Here is a 14,362-nt window from a genome sequence, read left to right on the forward strand (position 1 = left end):
TTATTTCTTCTTAGAAGACTTTTAAAAAATTTTAGCCTGCCTCATGAGATGCTATGTTAATCTATTATATTTGTGAAGCCAAAACCAACAACGTTCCTGCTACAACAGAATGCACCGCAATCACACACACAATAAAGTATCGCATAAAGCATCTCTTAAAGAAACTTGCACCATAACTTACATCGTACTTCGCGGATTTAATTATCATATGTGATTAAATATTATTGTAATGACCTAGCAATAAAGCACGCTAGAAAAATAGCACTGGAACTATCATTAAAAAAGTATCAGCATGCATCGCACAAAATTTCTAGCAATTCGATTAGCATGATTACTACTAAGACACCTTGCATGCGAAAAATCGCATCGTGTGCCGTGAGGTTAGAATTTATTTGACCCAAATCATATGTAACAAATTATATACATAAATGATTCTCGTTCGATATAGAGATTATAATTGTTACGCCTCCTCCTTTAATCCATCATTCTTTGGATCTATGTGTAAAATTACTATTAATGCATTTATTATATTGAATTTGAGGACAGACGTTTTCTAATATGTGGAATTACTTATGTGTCGCGTTATTCTGTATTTGTCGATTTTATTGGTCTGCAGTGTAAAAAAGCAAGTTATGTGTTTGTATTTTCATCTTTGAACAATTTTTGAATCTATTCTATATTTTTTGTTAGCCTAGCGAATATCAAGATAAAATGTAGTACGAATATATCAGTAAGTAAAAACGCGTACATGGTTTAGCGCAATAAAAAAAATAGTTGCTAGATGGACGATATCAATTTAGAAAATGTACCATAAATATTTATTCAAAGACATTTTCCATAAGAACGTAGTTATTTTGCTATAATGCTTTAAGAGAGGCCGACTGATAAGCATGCATAATTTTCATGTTGAATAAAAAATGAGATATAATACTGCGTTATGTCGATATAGCGAGTGGATCATAGGTTATTGGCATCAGTTAGAGCCATTATCTCGACAATGACAAGTGAACAATATAAGAATGATATCGCATATGCGATGACTCCTTTTAAATTGATTACATGGCTTATCGGTGTATGGCCACTTCAAGTTTATGATATTTATTCGCTCTTACGTTGTGTCTTCGGCATTTGTTGTGCGGTAAGTATCCTTTGTAACTCAAAGATTACACTGACACACACACATCGCGTTCGAGGACAACGAATATTTTTTATATTGATATTGGAATACTTTGGAGAAAGCGTTGTAACAATGAAGATATCAAGACTTTATACTTTCAATTCTTGATAACACCATGTGATGAATCGCTTTTGTCAGATGTAATAATGATATATGAATTATAAATCAACATAATTGTAAGTCATTAAAAATTCTAATATTAAGAAAAATTTCCTTTTCCTAAAATTTTATAATCTATGTATGTTTTTTTAAATTGTGTAAAAATGATACGATTTTTTGAAAGAATTTAGAGAAATAATATGGGGCTTGTACTACACTGTTTATATAATAGTATTTCACGTGTAGCAACAGCAAGGTATTCCGTGTATCTATATGCAAATCTGCTAGTTGAAAATACCTTAGATTATCGATTTCAATAACGCAATTAATCGAATTCTTAACATACTTAATCAATAATTTAGTTCTTTATATAAAGCATTTTTATTTTTGCTCGTGTTCTATAAGCAGAAGTATGTACGATTTAAAGTTTCAATGTGAAAATATTTCTTGCTAAAAAGCATCACACTCTGGGTACATGCGGCCAAACTTATCGTTGTCGTATAATACTCGCCACTAGCACATCTAAAGCATACGTTCCACGGTCTAATCATGCAAAACGTGTATTCATTCGCCAGTTTTTATTAATTAATCTTTCAATAATTATTGTGGAAATTGCAAAATGGTTGACAGGATCTTTTCTTTACTGCACTTTACCCGTTCAAAAGCATTGGTTTATCTTTACAATTTTTATATAAGCAATCTGCACACACACATACAAATATTTATATATAATTGTTATAATAAATACAAATTATTTGGTAATAGTTATTTTAGTTTCCTATACAAAAATAAAATTATAAAAAAATTGCGCCACTAGGATGTACAACTAGGACAAAAATTTATTTATTTTAGAAACATTTTAACTAAAAAAAACTATATTTTATGATACAAAATAGTTCTAATTTTTATAAAAATATCAATATCAAAGTTTAAAAACTTTTTCAAAAATTAAGCCTAAAAACTATTACAAAATAAGAAAATATATGTAAATTCTAATTAAAAATAATATTTACGCTAATATGCTAAATAATAAACTAAGGAAATTAGCAGCATCAGTTTATGAAAAATTAAAATAACCATTACGCATAATAATATCTTGTTTTTAATATAACAATTTTTTGAAATATGAAGTAATACTGTTTTGTTTATATCAAAATGACATTTATTATATAATAGTATTCTCTATTTGGACAAAAAATAGCGCCAGTACACACGCTAATTGTTGAAAAAATATATTTATGTAAAGAAATTGTTACAACATGTATACATACACTATTACTTGGCGCCATTTTTTACTTTTTTGTAAAAAATAAGTTTTTAGTTATATAAAAATAAATGTCTCATAAGCTTTAAATAATACTAAATTTTGTTTTTTATATTTTATATTTAGAAAGAAATTTTCTATTTTTTATTTTCAATTTAGCATCATTTAAAAAAAATTGAAAGGTTATATAAAAAAGATTAAATATATTAAATTTATAAATACAGGGTGTCAGTGAAATTTTAGCCCATACGAAGTAAGGAGGTAGATTGGCTCAAATTAAGAAGGAAGGACTTGTACTGTTTTGTGATATTCGTAATAATTAACGAAAAATAAAATAAAGAATATCGGCCAATCTGCGTGAGTAGAAGCGCGCGGCGACGAGAGTCGTCCCACTGTAATCTTATACTAGGCGTGCGGTGAAGCGATGGGCGGATCGCTCTCCGAGACATGATGGTGGCGTGCGATATATCGCAATACCGCGCCGAAAAATGACCCGTCCTTTTAGTGGCGAGAAAATGATGCGCTATCATTTCCACACCACCTTGCGGTAGATAGCATGGTGCGCTTTTTTTATAGTGGTTTCCCCCATAGGCCTATTCCACTCTCAATTTAAATATTTGTGAAAATTTGTTCAAAATGCCGTTACTGTACGCTGAATGTATCGTAAATGTAAAAAATTGATTATGACAGTACCTTCACAAAAATTGATCCGTGATTGAAAATCCCTCGATAAAATGTATTGCACACGTTGGTAATGATACGGGCGTAATGCGTTACACGTAAAGCGTGATGTACCGCGTATCGCGAAAAACCAAATTCATGTGCCACAGGACGCACGCTAGTTCCAGGATTTTCATAAAATGCTTCGAGAATCCTTTCTTCATCTCGTACACGAACAGACACTGCTGGACCGGTTATCCCGATATTATGCACGATACCCAGTTTCACATAATTATTGCACAGCACGTAAAACTGTACGTCCACTTGGTTTTCGTGCACGCCCGGAAAATCATTCCACGTAAATTACGGCCGCGCGATAAGTATTTTCTCCCGCTAGCCCGTATGCCACAATCATATCCGTATATTCCTGCAGAGTACACTTCATTTTCACTGTTAATTTACTGCGCGAACACAAGATTTTTATTAAAAGCGTCTTAGCTCTCGCAGGCTGTTGCCAGAGTGCATTCGCTAGCAGCACGCAACTACAGCTGAGCGGACATGTGAGTATAATCATAATGCGCAGGCGCCGAGCTCACACGTACGCTTACACTCGCATATCCGCTCAGCTGTAGTTGCGTGCTGCTGGCGTATGCACTCTGGCAACAGCCTGCGAGAGCTCAGACGGTTTTAGTAAAAAACTTGTGTTCGCGCAGTAAATTAACAGTGAAAATGAAGTGTACTCTGCAGGAATATACGGATATGATTGTGGCATACGGGCTAGCGGGAGAAAATACTTATCGCGCGGCCGTAATTTACGTGGAATAATTTTCCGGGCGTGCACGAAAACCAAGTGGACGTACAGTTTTACGTGTTGTGCAATAATTATGTGAAACTGGGTATCGTGCATAATATCGAGATAACCGGTCCAGCAGTGTGTGTTCGTGTATGAGATGAAGAAAGGATTCTCGAAGCATTTTATGAAAATCCTGGAACTAGCGTGCGTCCTGTGGCACATGAATTTGGTTTTTCGCGATACGCGGTACATCACGCTTTACGTGTAACGCATTACGCCCGTATCATTACCAACGTGTGCAATACATTTTATCGAGGGATTTTCAACCACGGATCAATTTTTGTGAAGGTACTGTCATAATCAATTTTTTACATTTACGATACATTCAGCGTACAGTAACGGCATTTTGAACAAATTTTCACAAATATTTAAATTGAGAGTGGAATAGGCCTATGGGGGAAACCACTATAAAAAAAGCGCACCATGCTATCTACCGCAAGGTGGTGTGGAAATGATAGCGCATCATTTTCTCGCCACTAAAAGGACGGGTCATTTTTCGGCGCGGTATTGCGATATATCGCACGCCACCATCATGTCTCGGAGAGCGATCCGCCCATCGCTTCGCCGTGCGCCTAGTATAAGATTACAGTGGGACGACTCTCGTCGCGCGCTTCTACTCACGCAGATTGGCCGATATTCTCTATTTAATTTTTCGTTAATTATTACGAATATCACAAAACAGTACAAGTCCTTCCTTTTTAATTTGAGCCAATCTACCTCCTTACTTCGTATGGGCTAAAATTTCACTGACACCCTGTATATTATAATTATTTGTATAATATTTTCCATAAAGTAGTGTAGATAAGTGTTTTTTATATTGTATTTTATAAAGTAAGAGGAAGAGAGAGAGAGAGAGAATGGGAAAGAGAAAAAGCATGTGAGACGCGAGTGCGAAAATAGCATTTTCATTTAAATAGATTATATAATAATAAAAATTCATTGAGATAGTAGTGAGATATATTCTTTCTAAGCATGCAACATCATGTATGGGGAAATGTCAATCAACAGATCCTATTTGTGATTTTGCCCTCTATGGAGCTATATATGGGCTGTACTGACATGGAGGAAAATATAGACTGTCTGGCACTAATTTGTTGCGGAGTGCTTGGTGTATTGAAGACAATATGGTTCCGCATTAATGCAAATAGTTTAATTATCAATTACAACTCTGCTCTAAACGATTATCTAACGATTGACAATAGAAAGGAGCGCGACATCATGCGAAAACATGCTTTCATAGGAAGGATTCTTTGCTTTTCCTTTGTGGTCTTTACTTACTTTAGTTGTCTAATATATGGGGTAACTCCTTTTTTGAATTACAATCAAGATAATTTTATTAACATAACGAATAGAGATGCGGTATTGAAATATGCAATGCCATCGAGATGCGCTCTGGAATATTTCAATTTTCCAACGAACATGTATAAAATCTCCTGTCTCATTGAAGTTGTTATACTAGTCATAGCAGCTACAACAAATCTTGGTAATATTTACCTAATATATTTAATATTTATATATTTAATATATGTTTTAATCAATATTACAAATGTAAACAAAAGTGTATTCTTCTTCATATATAAAAATGTTTTACAAATTTTATTAATATTATTCATTTTTTTGGCTATGGAACATTTAAAAACGCTACAGTTTGCATGATTTTATATAGCAAATTATTTCATTGATATATTTCAAAATCTTCCAGTTCTCTTAATCATGCATAATAAATTAGATGGTAGAATCATTCTTTTTTTTATTAAACAATATAAAAATAAGTATATATGACAGCATTAACGTGTTTCGTTACTGCTTATTTAAAAGAAACTTTAAATTTTTAAAAAACTTACACCTATGCAAAAAATATTATGTTTCAAATATATGTATATTAGACATAAAAAAAATATTATTTGTTATTTTTTGTGATACATATCTTTTAATTACAAACATTAGCTTTAATTACAATAGAATAATAAATATAAATATGTATTTTAAATGCAATAAGTTAATTCCGCACATGAATGTATTTTCTAAAGGTAACGACTTATTGTTTCTCAACATTACATTGCATATTTGCGGTCAAGTTAAGATTCTAAGGCTTCGTTTTATGAACTTTGATGTTACAAGTCCACAAATATATAATCGTTTCAACGCGCTAATTCAAAGACATTGTTACCTGATAATGCTAGCCAGAGAACTTACCGATTTGATCAGTTTTGTATTGTTAATAGAATTATTTATTATCAGCGTATTAATATGTATAATGGGTGACTATTATGACATTTATGATTGTTCAGCGAAACACGTAAATTACATATTTGTAAAAAAGATTTACATTCAACTAACAATTATTCTTTTCAGGATTTCAGGTCATCCTCGCATTGAAAGTCAATGATATCGTTATGATGGGAAAGAGTTTAATAACACTAAGTGCTTTCCTGGTACAATTAACGTTATTTAGTTCTATCGGGAATTATCTGAAATCTGAAATGGAGGAGATAGGACTCTCTATTTATCAAAGTGCTTGGCATAGTTTTCCTAGGAAATTGACAAGAAACGTTATCTTTATTCTTATGCAGGTAAAATCTCCAGTCGTGCTTCAGGCTGGAAATTTTATCGTTATCAATTTGCCAACCTATGTAAGCATTTTAAAAACCTCTTTTTCGTATATATCTGTACTTCGCATAATAGTCGGAGTATGAAATATAAGATGAAAATGATAGAGTTCTGTGCAAACTGTATATATATGATATGTTCGAAATAATATGATATATGGTTTTAAAATAAAAATACATAAAAAAGTATGTATTAAAATGTCACGTTAATAAACTTTATCTATGTATGATCTGTTTATATTTAATCCAAGTTTATGCAATATCAATAATATCATAAACTTAAATTAATGTTACATTCTACTAATTCCATTATTCTTTCCTTTTGTGAAATTGCGATCATGATTGTCGCATTGGTGATAAAAAATATCGTTCGATAAGTGATTCTCGTTCAATTTCGAGATTATAGATGTTACACCTCTTTCTTCGGTCTATTATTCTCCGGATCTGTGTGTAAAATTGTTATTAATGCATTATTGTATTGAATTTGAGGACAGGCATTTTCTGATATGTAGAATTACTTATGTGTCGCATAATTTTGTATTTGTTGATTTTATTGGTCTGCAGTATAAAAAAAGCAAGTTACGTGTTTATACTTTCATTTTTTAACAATTTTTGAAGCTATTCTATATTTTTTGTAGCCTATCGAATATCAAAATAAAATATAGTATAATGTACGAGTCTATCAGTAAGTAAAAACGTGCACATGGTTTAGCACAATAAAAAAAAATAGTTTCTAGATGGACGATAACAATTTAGAAATTGTATCATAAATTTTTACTCAAAGACATTTTCCATAAGAGCATAGTTATTTGTATTTTGCTATAATGCTTTAAGAGAGGCATACAGATAAGCATGCATAATTTTCATGTTGAATAAAAAATAAGTTGGAATACCCTCCTGCGTCGTTTCGATATAGCGAGTCGATCATGGGTTATTGGCATCTATTATCTCGACAATGACAAGTAAACAATATAAGAATGATATCGCATACGCGATGACTCCTTTTAAATGGCTTATTGGTGTATGGCCACTTCAAGTTTATGATATTTATTCGCTATTACGTTGTTTCTTCGGCACTTGTTGTGCGATAAGTATCCTTTATAACTCAAAAAATCACTGACGCACACAATTCGTGTGCGAAGACGACAAATATTTTTTACATTGATATTGGAATGCTTTGGAGAAAGCTTGGGTGTATCGATTAAGATGTCAAGATTTTACATTTTCAATTCTTGATAACACACATGATAAATCACTTTTACCAGTTGTTTTAATGATGTATGAATGATAAATCGGCATGATTGTAAGTCATTAAAAATTCCAATATTAAGAGAGATTTTTCTTAAAATTTTGTGATTTATATGTGCTTTTTTTAATCATGTGTAAAAATGATACGATCTTTTTAAAAGAATTTAGAGAAATATTATGGGAAACTTGCACTACACTGTTTATAGTATTTCACACCAATTTCATGTGTAGCAGTGGTAAGGTATTCCGTGGACCTATACTTAAATATACTAGTTGAGAATGTCTTAGATTATCAATTTCAATTTTCAAAAATTAAGTCTAAAAATTATTACACACAAAATAAGAAAATATATATAAAATTTAATTAAAAATACTTGGCACTAATATGCTGAATAATAAACTCATTAGTAATATCAGTTTATGAAAAATTAAAATAACTGTTACGCATAATGCCTTGTTTTTAATATAACAATTTTTTGAAATATAAAGTAATAATAATGTTTTGTTTATATTAAAATGACATTTATTATATATAAAAGTATTCTCTATTTGGATAAAAAGAGACGCCAAGTACACACGCACTAATTGTGAAAAATATACATATATTTATGTAAAGAAATTGTGACAAAGTAGTGTATGTACATTATAACTTGACGCTTCTTGTTTTACATTTTTTTTTTTTAAAAAGAAGCTTTTAGTTATATAAAAATAATATTATATTGTAACAATGCGTTTACGCATTGTCACTAGTCTTAATAAATTTATTTATTTTCCACCTAATTCGCTCTGCTTATCTTTCTCACCCGCTATCTTCCTGATACGCACTATCTATCTCGCTTGCAACCATATACGCTCGCTTGCTATTTCGCTCGCACGCTCGTTCTCTCGCTTGCTCTCACCGCCTGCGCATGCTGCCTCGCTCACTCGCTCGCCCGACTATTCGCATCTCTCTCGCAGTCGTATCCCACCTGAGCGACTCGCCAGGTAGGGGAATCCCCGGCCGAGTATATAAGCCGGCACGACCAGCGCATCGGGGTTAGATCCCGACCAGATCTCGCCCGGGCCGAGGTGTTTCTCGGCTCGACCGGGTGTCTCCGGTTACGGTCATTCAGTCCGGGTCGAGGTGTTTCTCGACTCCTGCCGGGTGTCTCCGGCAGCCTAATACCAGTCCTGGTCGAGGTGTTTCTCGACTTCTGCCGGGTGTCTCCGGCATCCTGATACCAGTCCTGGTCGAGGTGTCTCTCGATCCACCGGGTGTCTCCGGTTTTCCAGTACCAGTTTCGTTCGAGGTGTCTCTCGATTCAACGGGTATCTCCGGTTTCCCGTACCTGTCTGAGTCATGGTATTACCTGACTCCACGGGGTGTCTCCGGCGTAACTGAGCCGTCCTGACACCGAACCCCGTCGACAGTACGCTAGTCCTAGGCTCCGTGTTCCCGTGTCCGTCCCAAGTACCCGTAAGACTTTCGCGTCCCCGTAGAAGTAAGCTCCGTGTTTTTCCGGGCCGTCCAGTATCTGGGAAACACCGCCCGTATGCGTTTCCGTACACCCGCTAAATACCGCTTGCACGCGCCGTGGTATTCGCTTATTATTTTCTCTGTACACGTAGTATATAGTTTTTCATTCACTCACAGCGTACACTGACATTCACACAGACATACACATACATTGTACACACACCGGCAGGAATGGTGTCCCGGTATGCTTGTGTGATGCTCACTGACGTCACACTCACACAAGCGAAGCGCGCATGTACGCGGGCCGGGCAGCGAGAGAGAAAGTGGGGGTAGAGTAGTGGGGGGCATTCCGATGTTGCGTCCTTCGCGCACGGCACAAGAGCGAGAAAGAAAGCACTATAAGACATGATACCGAATTAGAGGTGTCCGATAGCCGTCTCTTTCGCTCGACGCTCGAACGAGAGAGTGCGAGCGAGACAGCTATATACCGCGCGGGTCACCGCGCTATTTCTATACGTGTCTCTTGCGCTCTAGTATCGATATGCGTACTTTTCTTTTCTTTCTTTAAGAAATGCGGCTTAATCGCGTGCACTAAAGGTCGGCATTCATTCTATTAAATTAAATAATAATTAAATTATATAAAAAGATAAAATTTAATGAAGTAATAAATTCTTGGCTACGTGCGCGCTTCGCGTGTGTGCGTATGACGACGGCCGTCCACACATACATACCGGGACACCACTCCTGCCGGTGCGTGTACATATTATCATGACACAATAAATACACATTAACCACAATGATCGCACAAGTTGGTTTCTCCCCTTCTCCCGAATCCTGACTCCGGCGAGCTGATCCGCGGCGTCGGGAAGGGTGACCCGTTTCAATATATTACTAAATGTCACACATAAGCTGTAAATAAAATATTAAATTTTATTGTATTTTTGGTATATTTTATATTTGAGAAGAAATTTTCTATTTTTATGAGTTACGTTATCACACATATATTTTTTCGATAATATACAATTTCGTATCATTAAAAAAAAATTTAAAGATTACATAAAAAAGCTTAAATATACAAATAATAAATTCATAAATATATTATAATTATTTATAATATTTTGGATCTCTAAAATAGTATGGAAAAATTGCTTTTTTATATTGTATTTTATAGAAAGAGAGAAAGAGAAAGAGAGAGAGAGAGAGAGAGGGAGAGAGAGAGAGAATGGGAAAGAGAGAAAGCATGTGAGAGGCAAGTGAGGAAGTAGCATTTAAATAGAATACATAGTAATATAAAAATTCATTGAGTTAGTAGTAAAATATATTCTTTTTAAACACGAAACATCATGTATGGGAAATGTCAATCAACAGCCCATATAGGAATAGCCAGACTTGACAACAGGGCCAATGCTTGGCCCGATATATGGTAACCGATGATTAGTCGATACTTGGTATTCTATGTTGGCCCATGCTTGGGGAATAATTGGGTGCCATTTACATAAGAAAACGCTACAATTTGCTACAACGCCAATGCTTGGCCCGATATACGGTGACCAATGATTGGCCAATACTTGGCTTACTGTATTCGCCCATGCCTGGCATTTTCAAATTTGCTAGAAAATTCTAGAAACTTGGCGGGTATAAAATAGCCAACGAAAGAAATCCTCTGCGCAGTCCGTAACCGCTCTAAATTCGTTGTCGCACAGCATATCTTTTTTTTCGCAGCAATTTTGCAGCAACCGCTCGAGTAAACGTTTTTTATTACTTTGTTGCAGAAATAAATTATTATAAATATATACTTATAAAATAGTTTATTGGATATTTTTCGAATTTTTATTAAAAATACATTAACATATAATAATTATATATAAGTATTCTTAATAAAAAGGGAAAAATTTTTAGCAAAATATATTTTGATAAATGTATATTTGTAAAAATGTATTAACGCGATAAAGCAATAAAAAATAATAATTTGGCTAAGTCGAGCATCGTAAGAACGATATTATTAGCCAAGTATTGGCATAATAGATTAGCCATTAATGGCAAAATATTGGCAAGATATATTGACCATTAATGGCTTAATATTGGGAAGATATATTGACTATTAATGGCCCATCATTGGTTACCATGTTTGGCCGTACATTGTTACCTATTGCTGGACCGAAGTTATCATTCCAGAGAAGTCCCATTGCTGGGCCAGTCATAGGCGCCATTATCGCGCCAATATTGGTGACTTGGCAACCAATTTTGGGCCAGAATAGGACCGTTAGTAAAACCCTATATGGGAGATTCTATTTGTGATTTTGCCCTCGATGGAGCTATACTTGGGCTGTATCGATGTAGAGCAGAATATAGACTGTCTGGCACTAATCTGTTGCGGATTGCTCAGTGTACTGAAGACGACATGGTTCCGCATTAATCCAAATAGTTTAATTAACAATTATGACTCTGCTCTGAACGATTATCTGGCGATTAACAATACAAAAGATCGCGATATTATGAGAAGACATGCTTTTATAGGAAGGATTCTTTGCTGCTTCATGTTGGGCTTTTCTTACCTTAGTTGCTTAATATATGGGATAATTCCATTCTTTTTGGATTACAACCAAGGTAATGGAATTAACAAAACGAATGAGGATACAATAATGATGTATGCATTGCCGTCAAGATGTGCTCTGGAATATTTCAGTATTCTAAGAAGCATGTATAAAATTTCCTGTCTCATTGAAAGTGTTATAATGATATTGGCAACTACAACTAATCTTGGTAATAAGGACTTAATTTTCTGTGGGTATTTTGTGTGTTATCCGATATTTTTCTTGAAAACAAAAATTTTCTTAATGAATAATTCATTATTTTACATATATATGTCTCACAACCTTTGTACAATACTTAAATAGCGTACTCTAGAGATAAAATAGAGTCAAAAATTCTAATACGAAAATATTGATGCTGCAATAGTTTTTGAGTTATAAACGATTAAAGTTTGCCAATGATGTCGCGTAGAATTCGCGCGTTCGGGCTTGTAACTACATTCATACGCGTACTGATCTGTCATTTGTTATTGATTTTTTCATGTTAAGTGATATTGATTCTACACAGCTGATCTTATCGTTTCTTATTAATTTGTTATATTAATTAATCACCATAATGTACATTGTACAAAAAGTTTTTTTTTAAATAAAAGTTTGAATAAAATAATTAAAAAGTTTAAATAAATAAAATCGATTAAGTATTATATTTAAACAGAATTATAAAATGTTTTCACATATTTGAAAAATGAGATACATTTCTTTTTAATCTAATATTTGTAGGAATCTATTTTCATTATAAATTAAAATAAAGAATCAGCCATGCAGTAAAATCAATATTACCTGACATGAAAAAATCAATAACAGCTGATAGATCGCGTGTAAGTGTACTTATAGAGCTGAATGCACGAGTTCTGTGCGATATCATTGGCAAACTTTGATCGCTTATAAATCAAAAGCTGTTGCAGCCTTCATATTTTCGTATTAAAATTTTTGATTCTATTTTATCTCTACCGTATGCTATTATAGTATTTTACGAAAGTGGTGGGACATCTTGTATAATTTTATTAAGTTTATTATTCTTATAAAACTTATTATCAATTTTATTAAAGTGCAATTTTTTATTAATTATGCGACACTACATAAGAGCGAAAGTTTGAATTTACAGCACGCTTCCATTAAAATGGCCAAAAATGTGTTAAATTATATTGTATTGTATTAATTCTCTTAATCAAGCATATTAGATTAAATGGCAGTATATTTTTGAAAACGATGTAAATAGAAATATAACTACACTTTTAATGTCTCATTAACTGCTTGTATAAAAAGAAAATTTAATTACGCCTTACGCAATGCATATTATGTTATATATATTTAATGCGAGAGTAATATAATTTGTTTTATATTATATTATATTTTATATTATATTGTAATTCATGTCTTTTGACTACAAAAATAATAATTTAAACACAACAGAAAAATAAATATTGTTTTGTGCATAAATATAATAAGATAGTTTTATGCATCAATGTATTTCCCAAAGGTAACGATGCATTATTTCTTCACATTACATTGCATGTTTGTGGTCAAGTAAACATTTTGAGAATCCATTTCACTAATTTTGATGTCATAAGTCCGCGAATCAATGATCGTTTCAATGCACTAATTCAAAGACATCAACATCTAATAACGCTGGCCAGAGAACTTGCCGATCTGATCAGTTTTATATTGCTGATAAAATTTTTCATGATCAGCATATTATTATGTATAATGGGTGAATATTATATTACTTATAATTGTTGGGCAAAATATGTAAATTACATATTCATAAAAATATTTTCATCTAGCATACAAATCCTTTTTCCAGGATTTCAGTTTATCTTCGCGTTGAAAGTTAATAACATTGTAATGATGGGAAAGAGTGTAATGGCACTGAATGCCTTTTTAACACAACTAACATTGTATAGTTTCATCGGGAATTATCTGAAATCTGAAATGGAAGAAATAGGACTTTCTATTTATCAAAGTGCTTGGTACAGTTTTCCTAGAAAATTGGAACGTAATCTTTATTCTTATGCAGACAAAATCTCCAGTTGTGTTGCAAGCTGGAAATTATATTGTAATCAATCTGTCAACTTAGTGAGCATATTAAAAACCTCTTTTTCATATATGTCTGTACTTCGTATAATGGTCGAAGTGTGAAATATATAGATATAATTCTGTGCAAACTGTAAATATTTGATATGTTCGAAATAGTATAATATATTGCTTTGAAAATTAAAATTATATGACAAAGTATTCATTAAAATATACCCATAGACTGTTTAGCAAAACAATTTTTCCTATGTAATTTCAATAATATACATAATAATATACATAAAGAAATCAATGGATCTATGGGATATATGTCGGTCGATCATATTTCTCTGAAGACGTGCTACAAGTTTTTAGGAAAAAATAGTAGGATA

At 33.1% G+C, this 14,362-nt stretch overlaps 1 pseudogene; it reads left to right on the forward strand.

Moving 5' to 3' along the window:
• Nucleotides 1-995: 995 nt before the first annotated feature.
• Nucleotides 996-14,096, forward strand: LOC145974193 (uncharacterized; annotated as a pseudogene).
• Nucleotides 14,097-14,362: the final 266 nt, after the last annotated feature.

Source organism: Camponotus vicinus, unplaced genomic scaffold (genome assembly GCF_025532165.1).
Source record: "Camponotus vicinus isolate PSW18456_S1 unplaced genomic scaffold, iyCamVici1.0 SCAF_1, whole genome shotgun sequence".
NCBI classification, from domain to species: Eukaryota; Metazoa; Arthropoda; class Insecta; order Hymenoptera; family Formicidae; genus Camponotus; species Camponotus vicinus.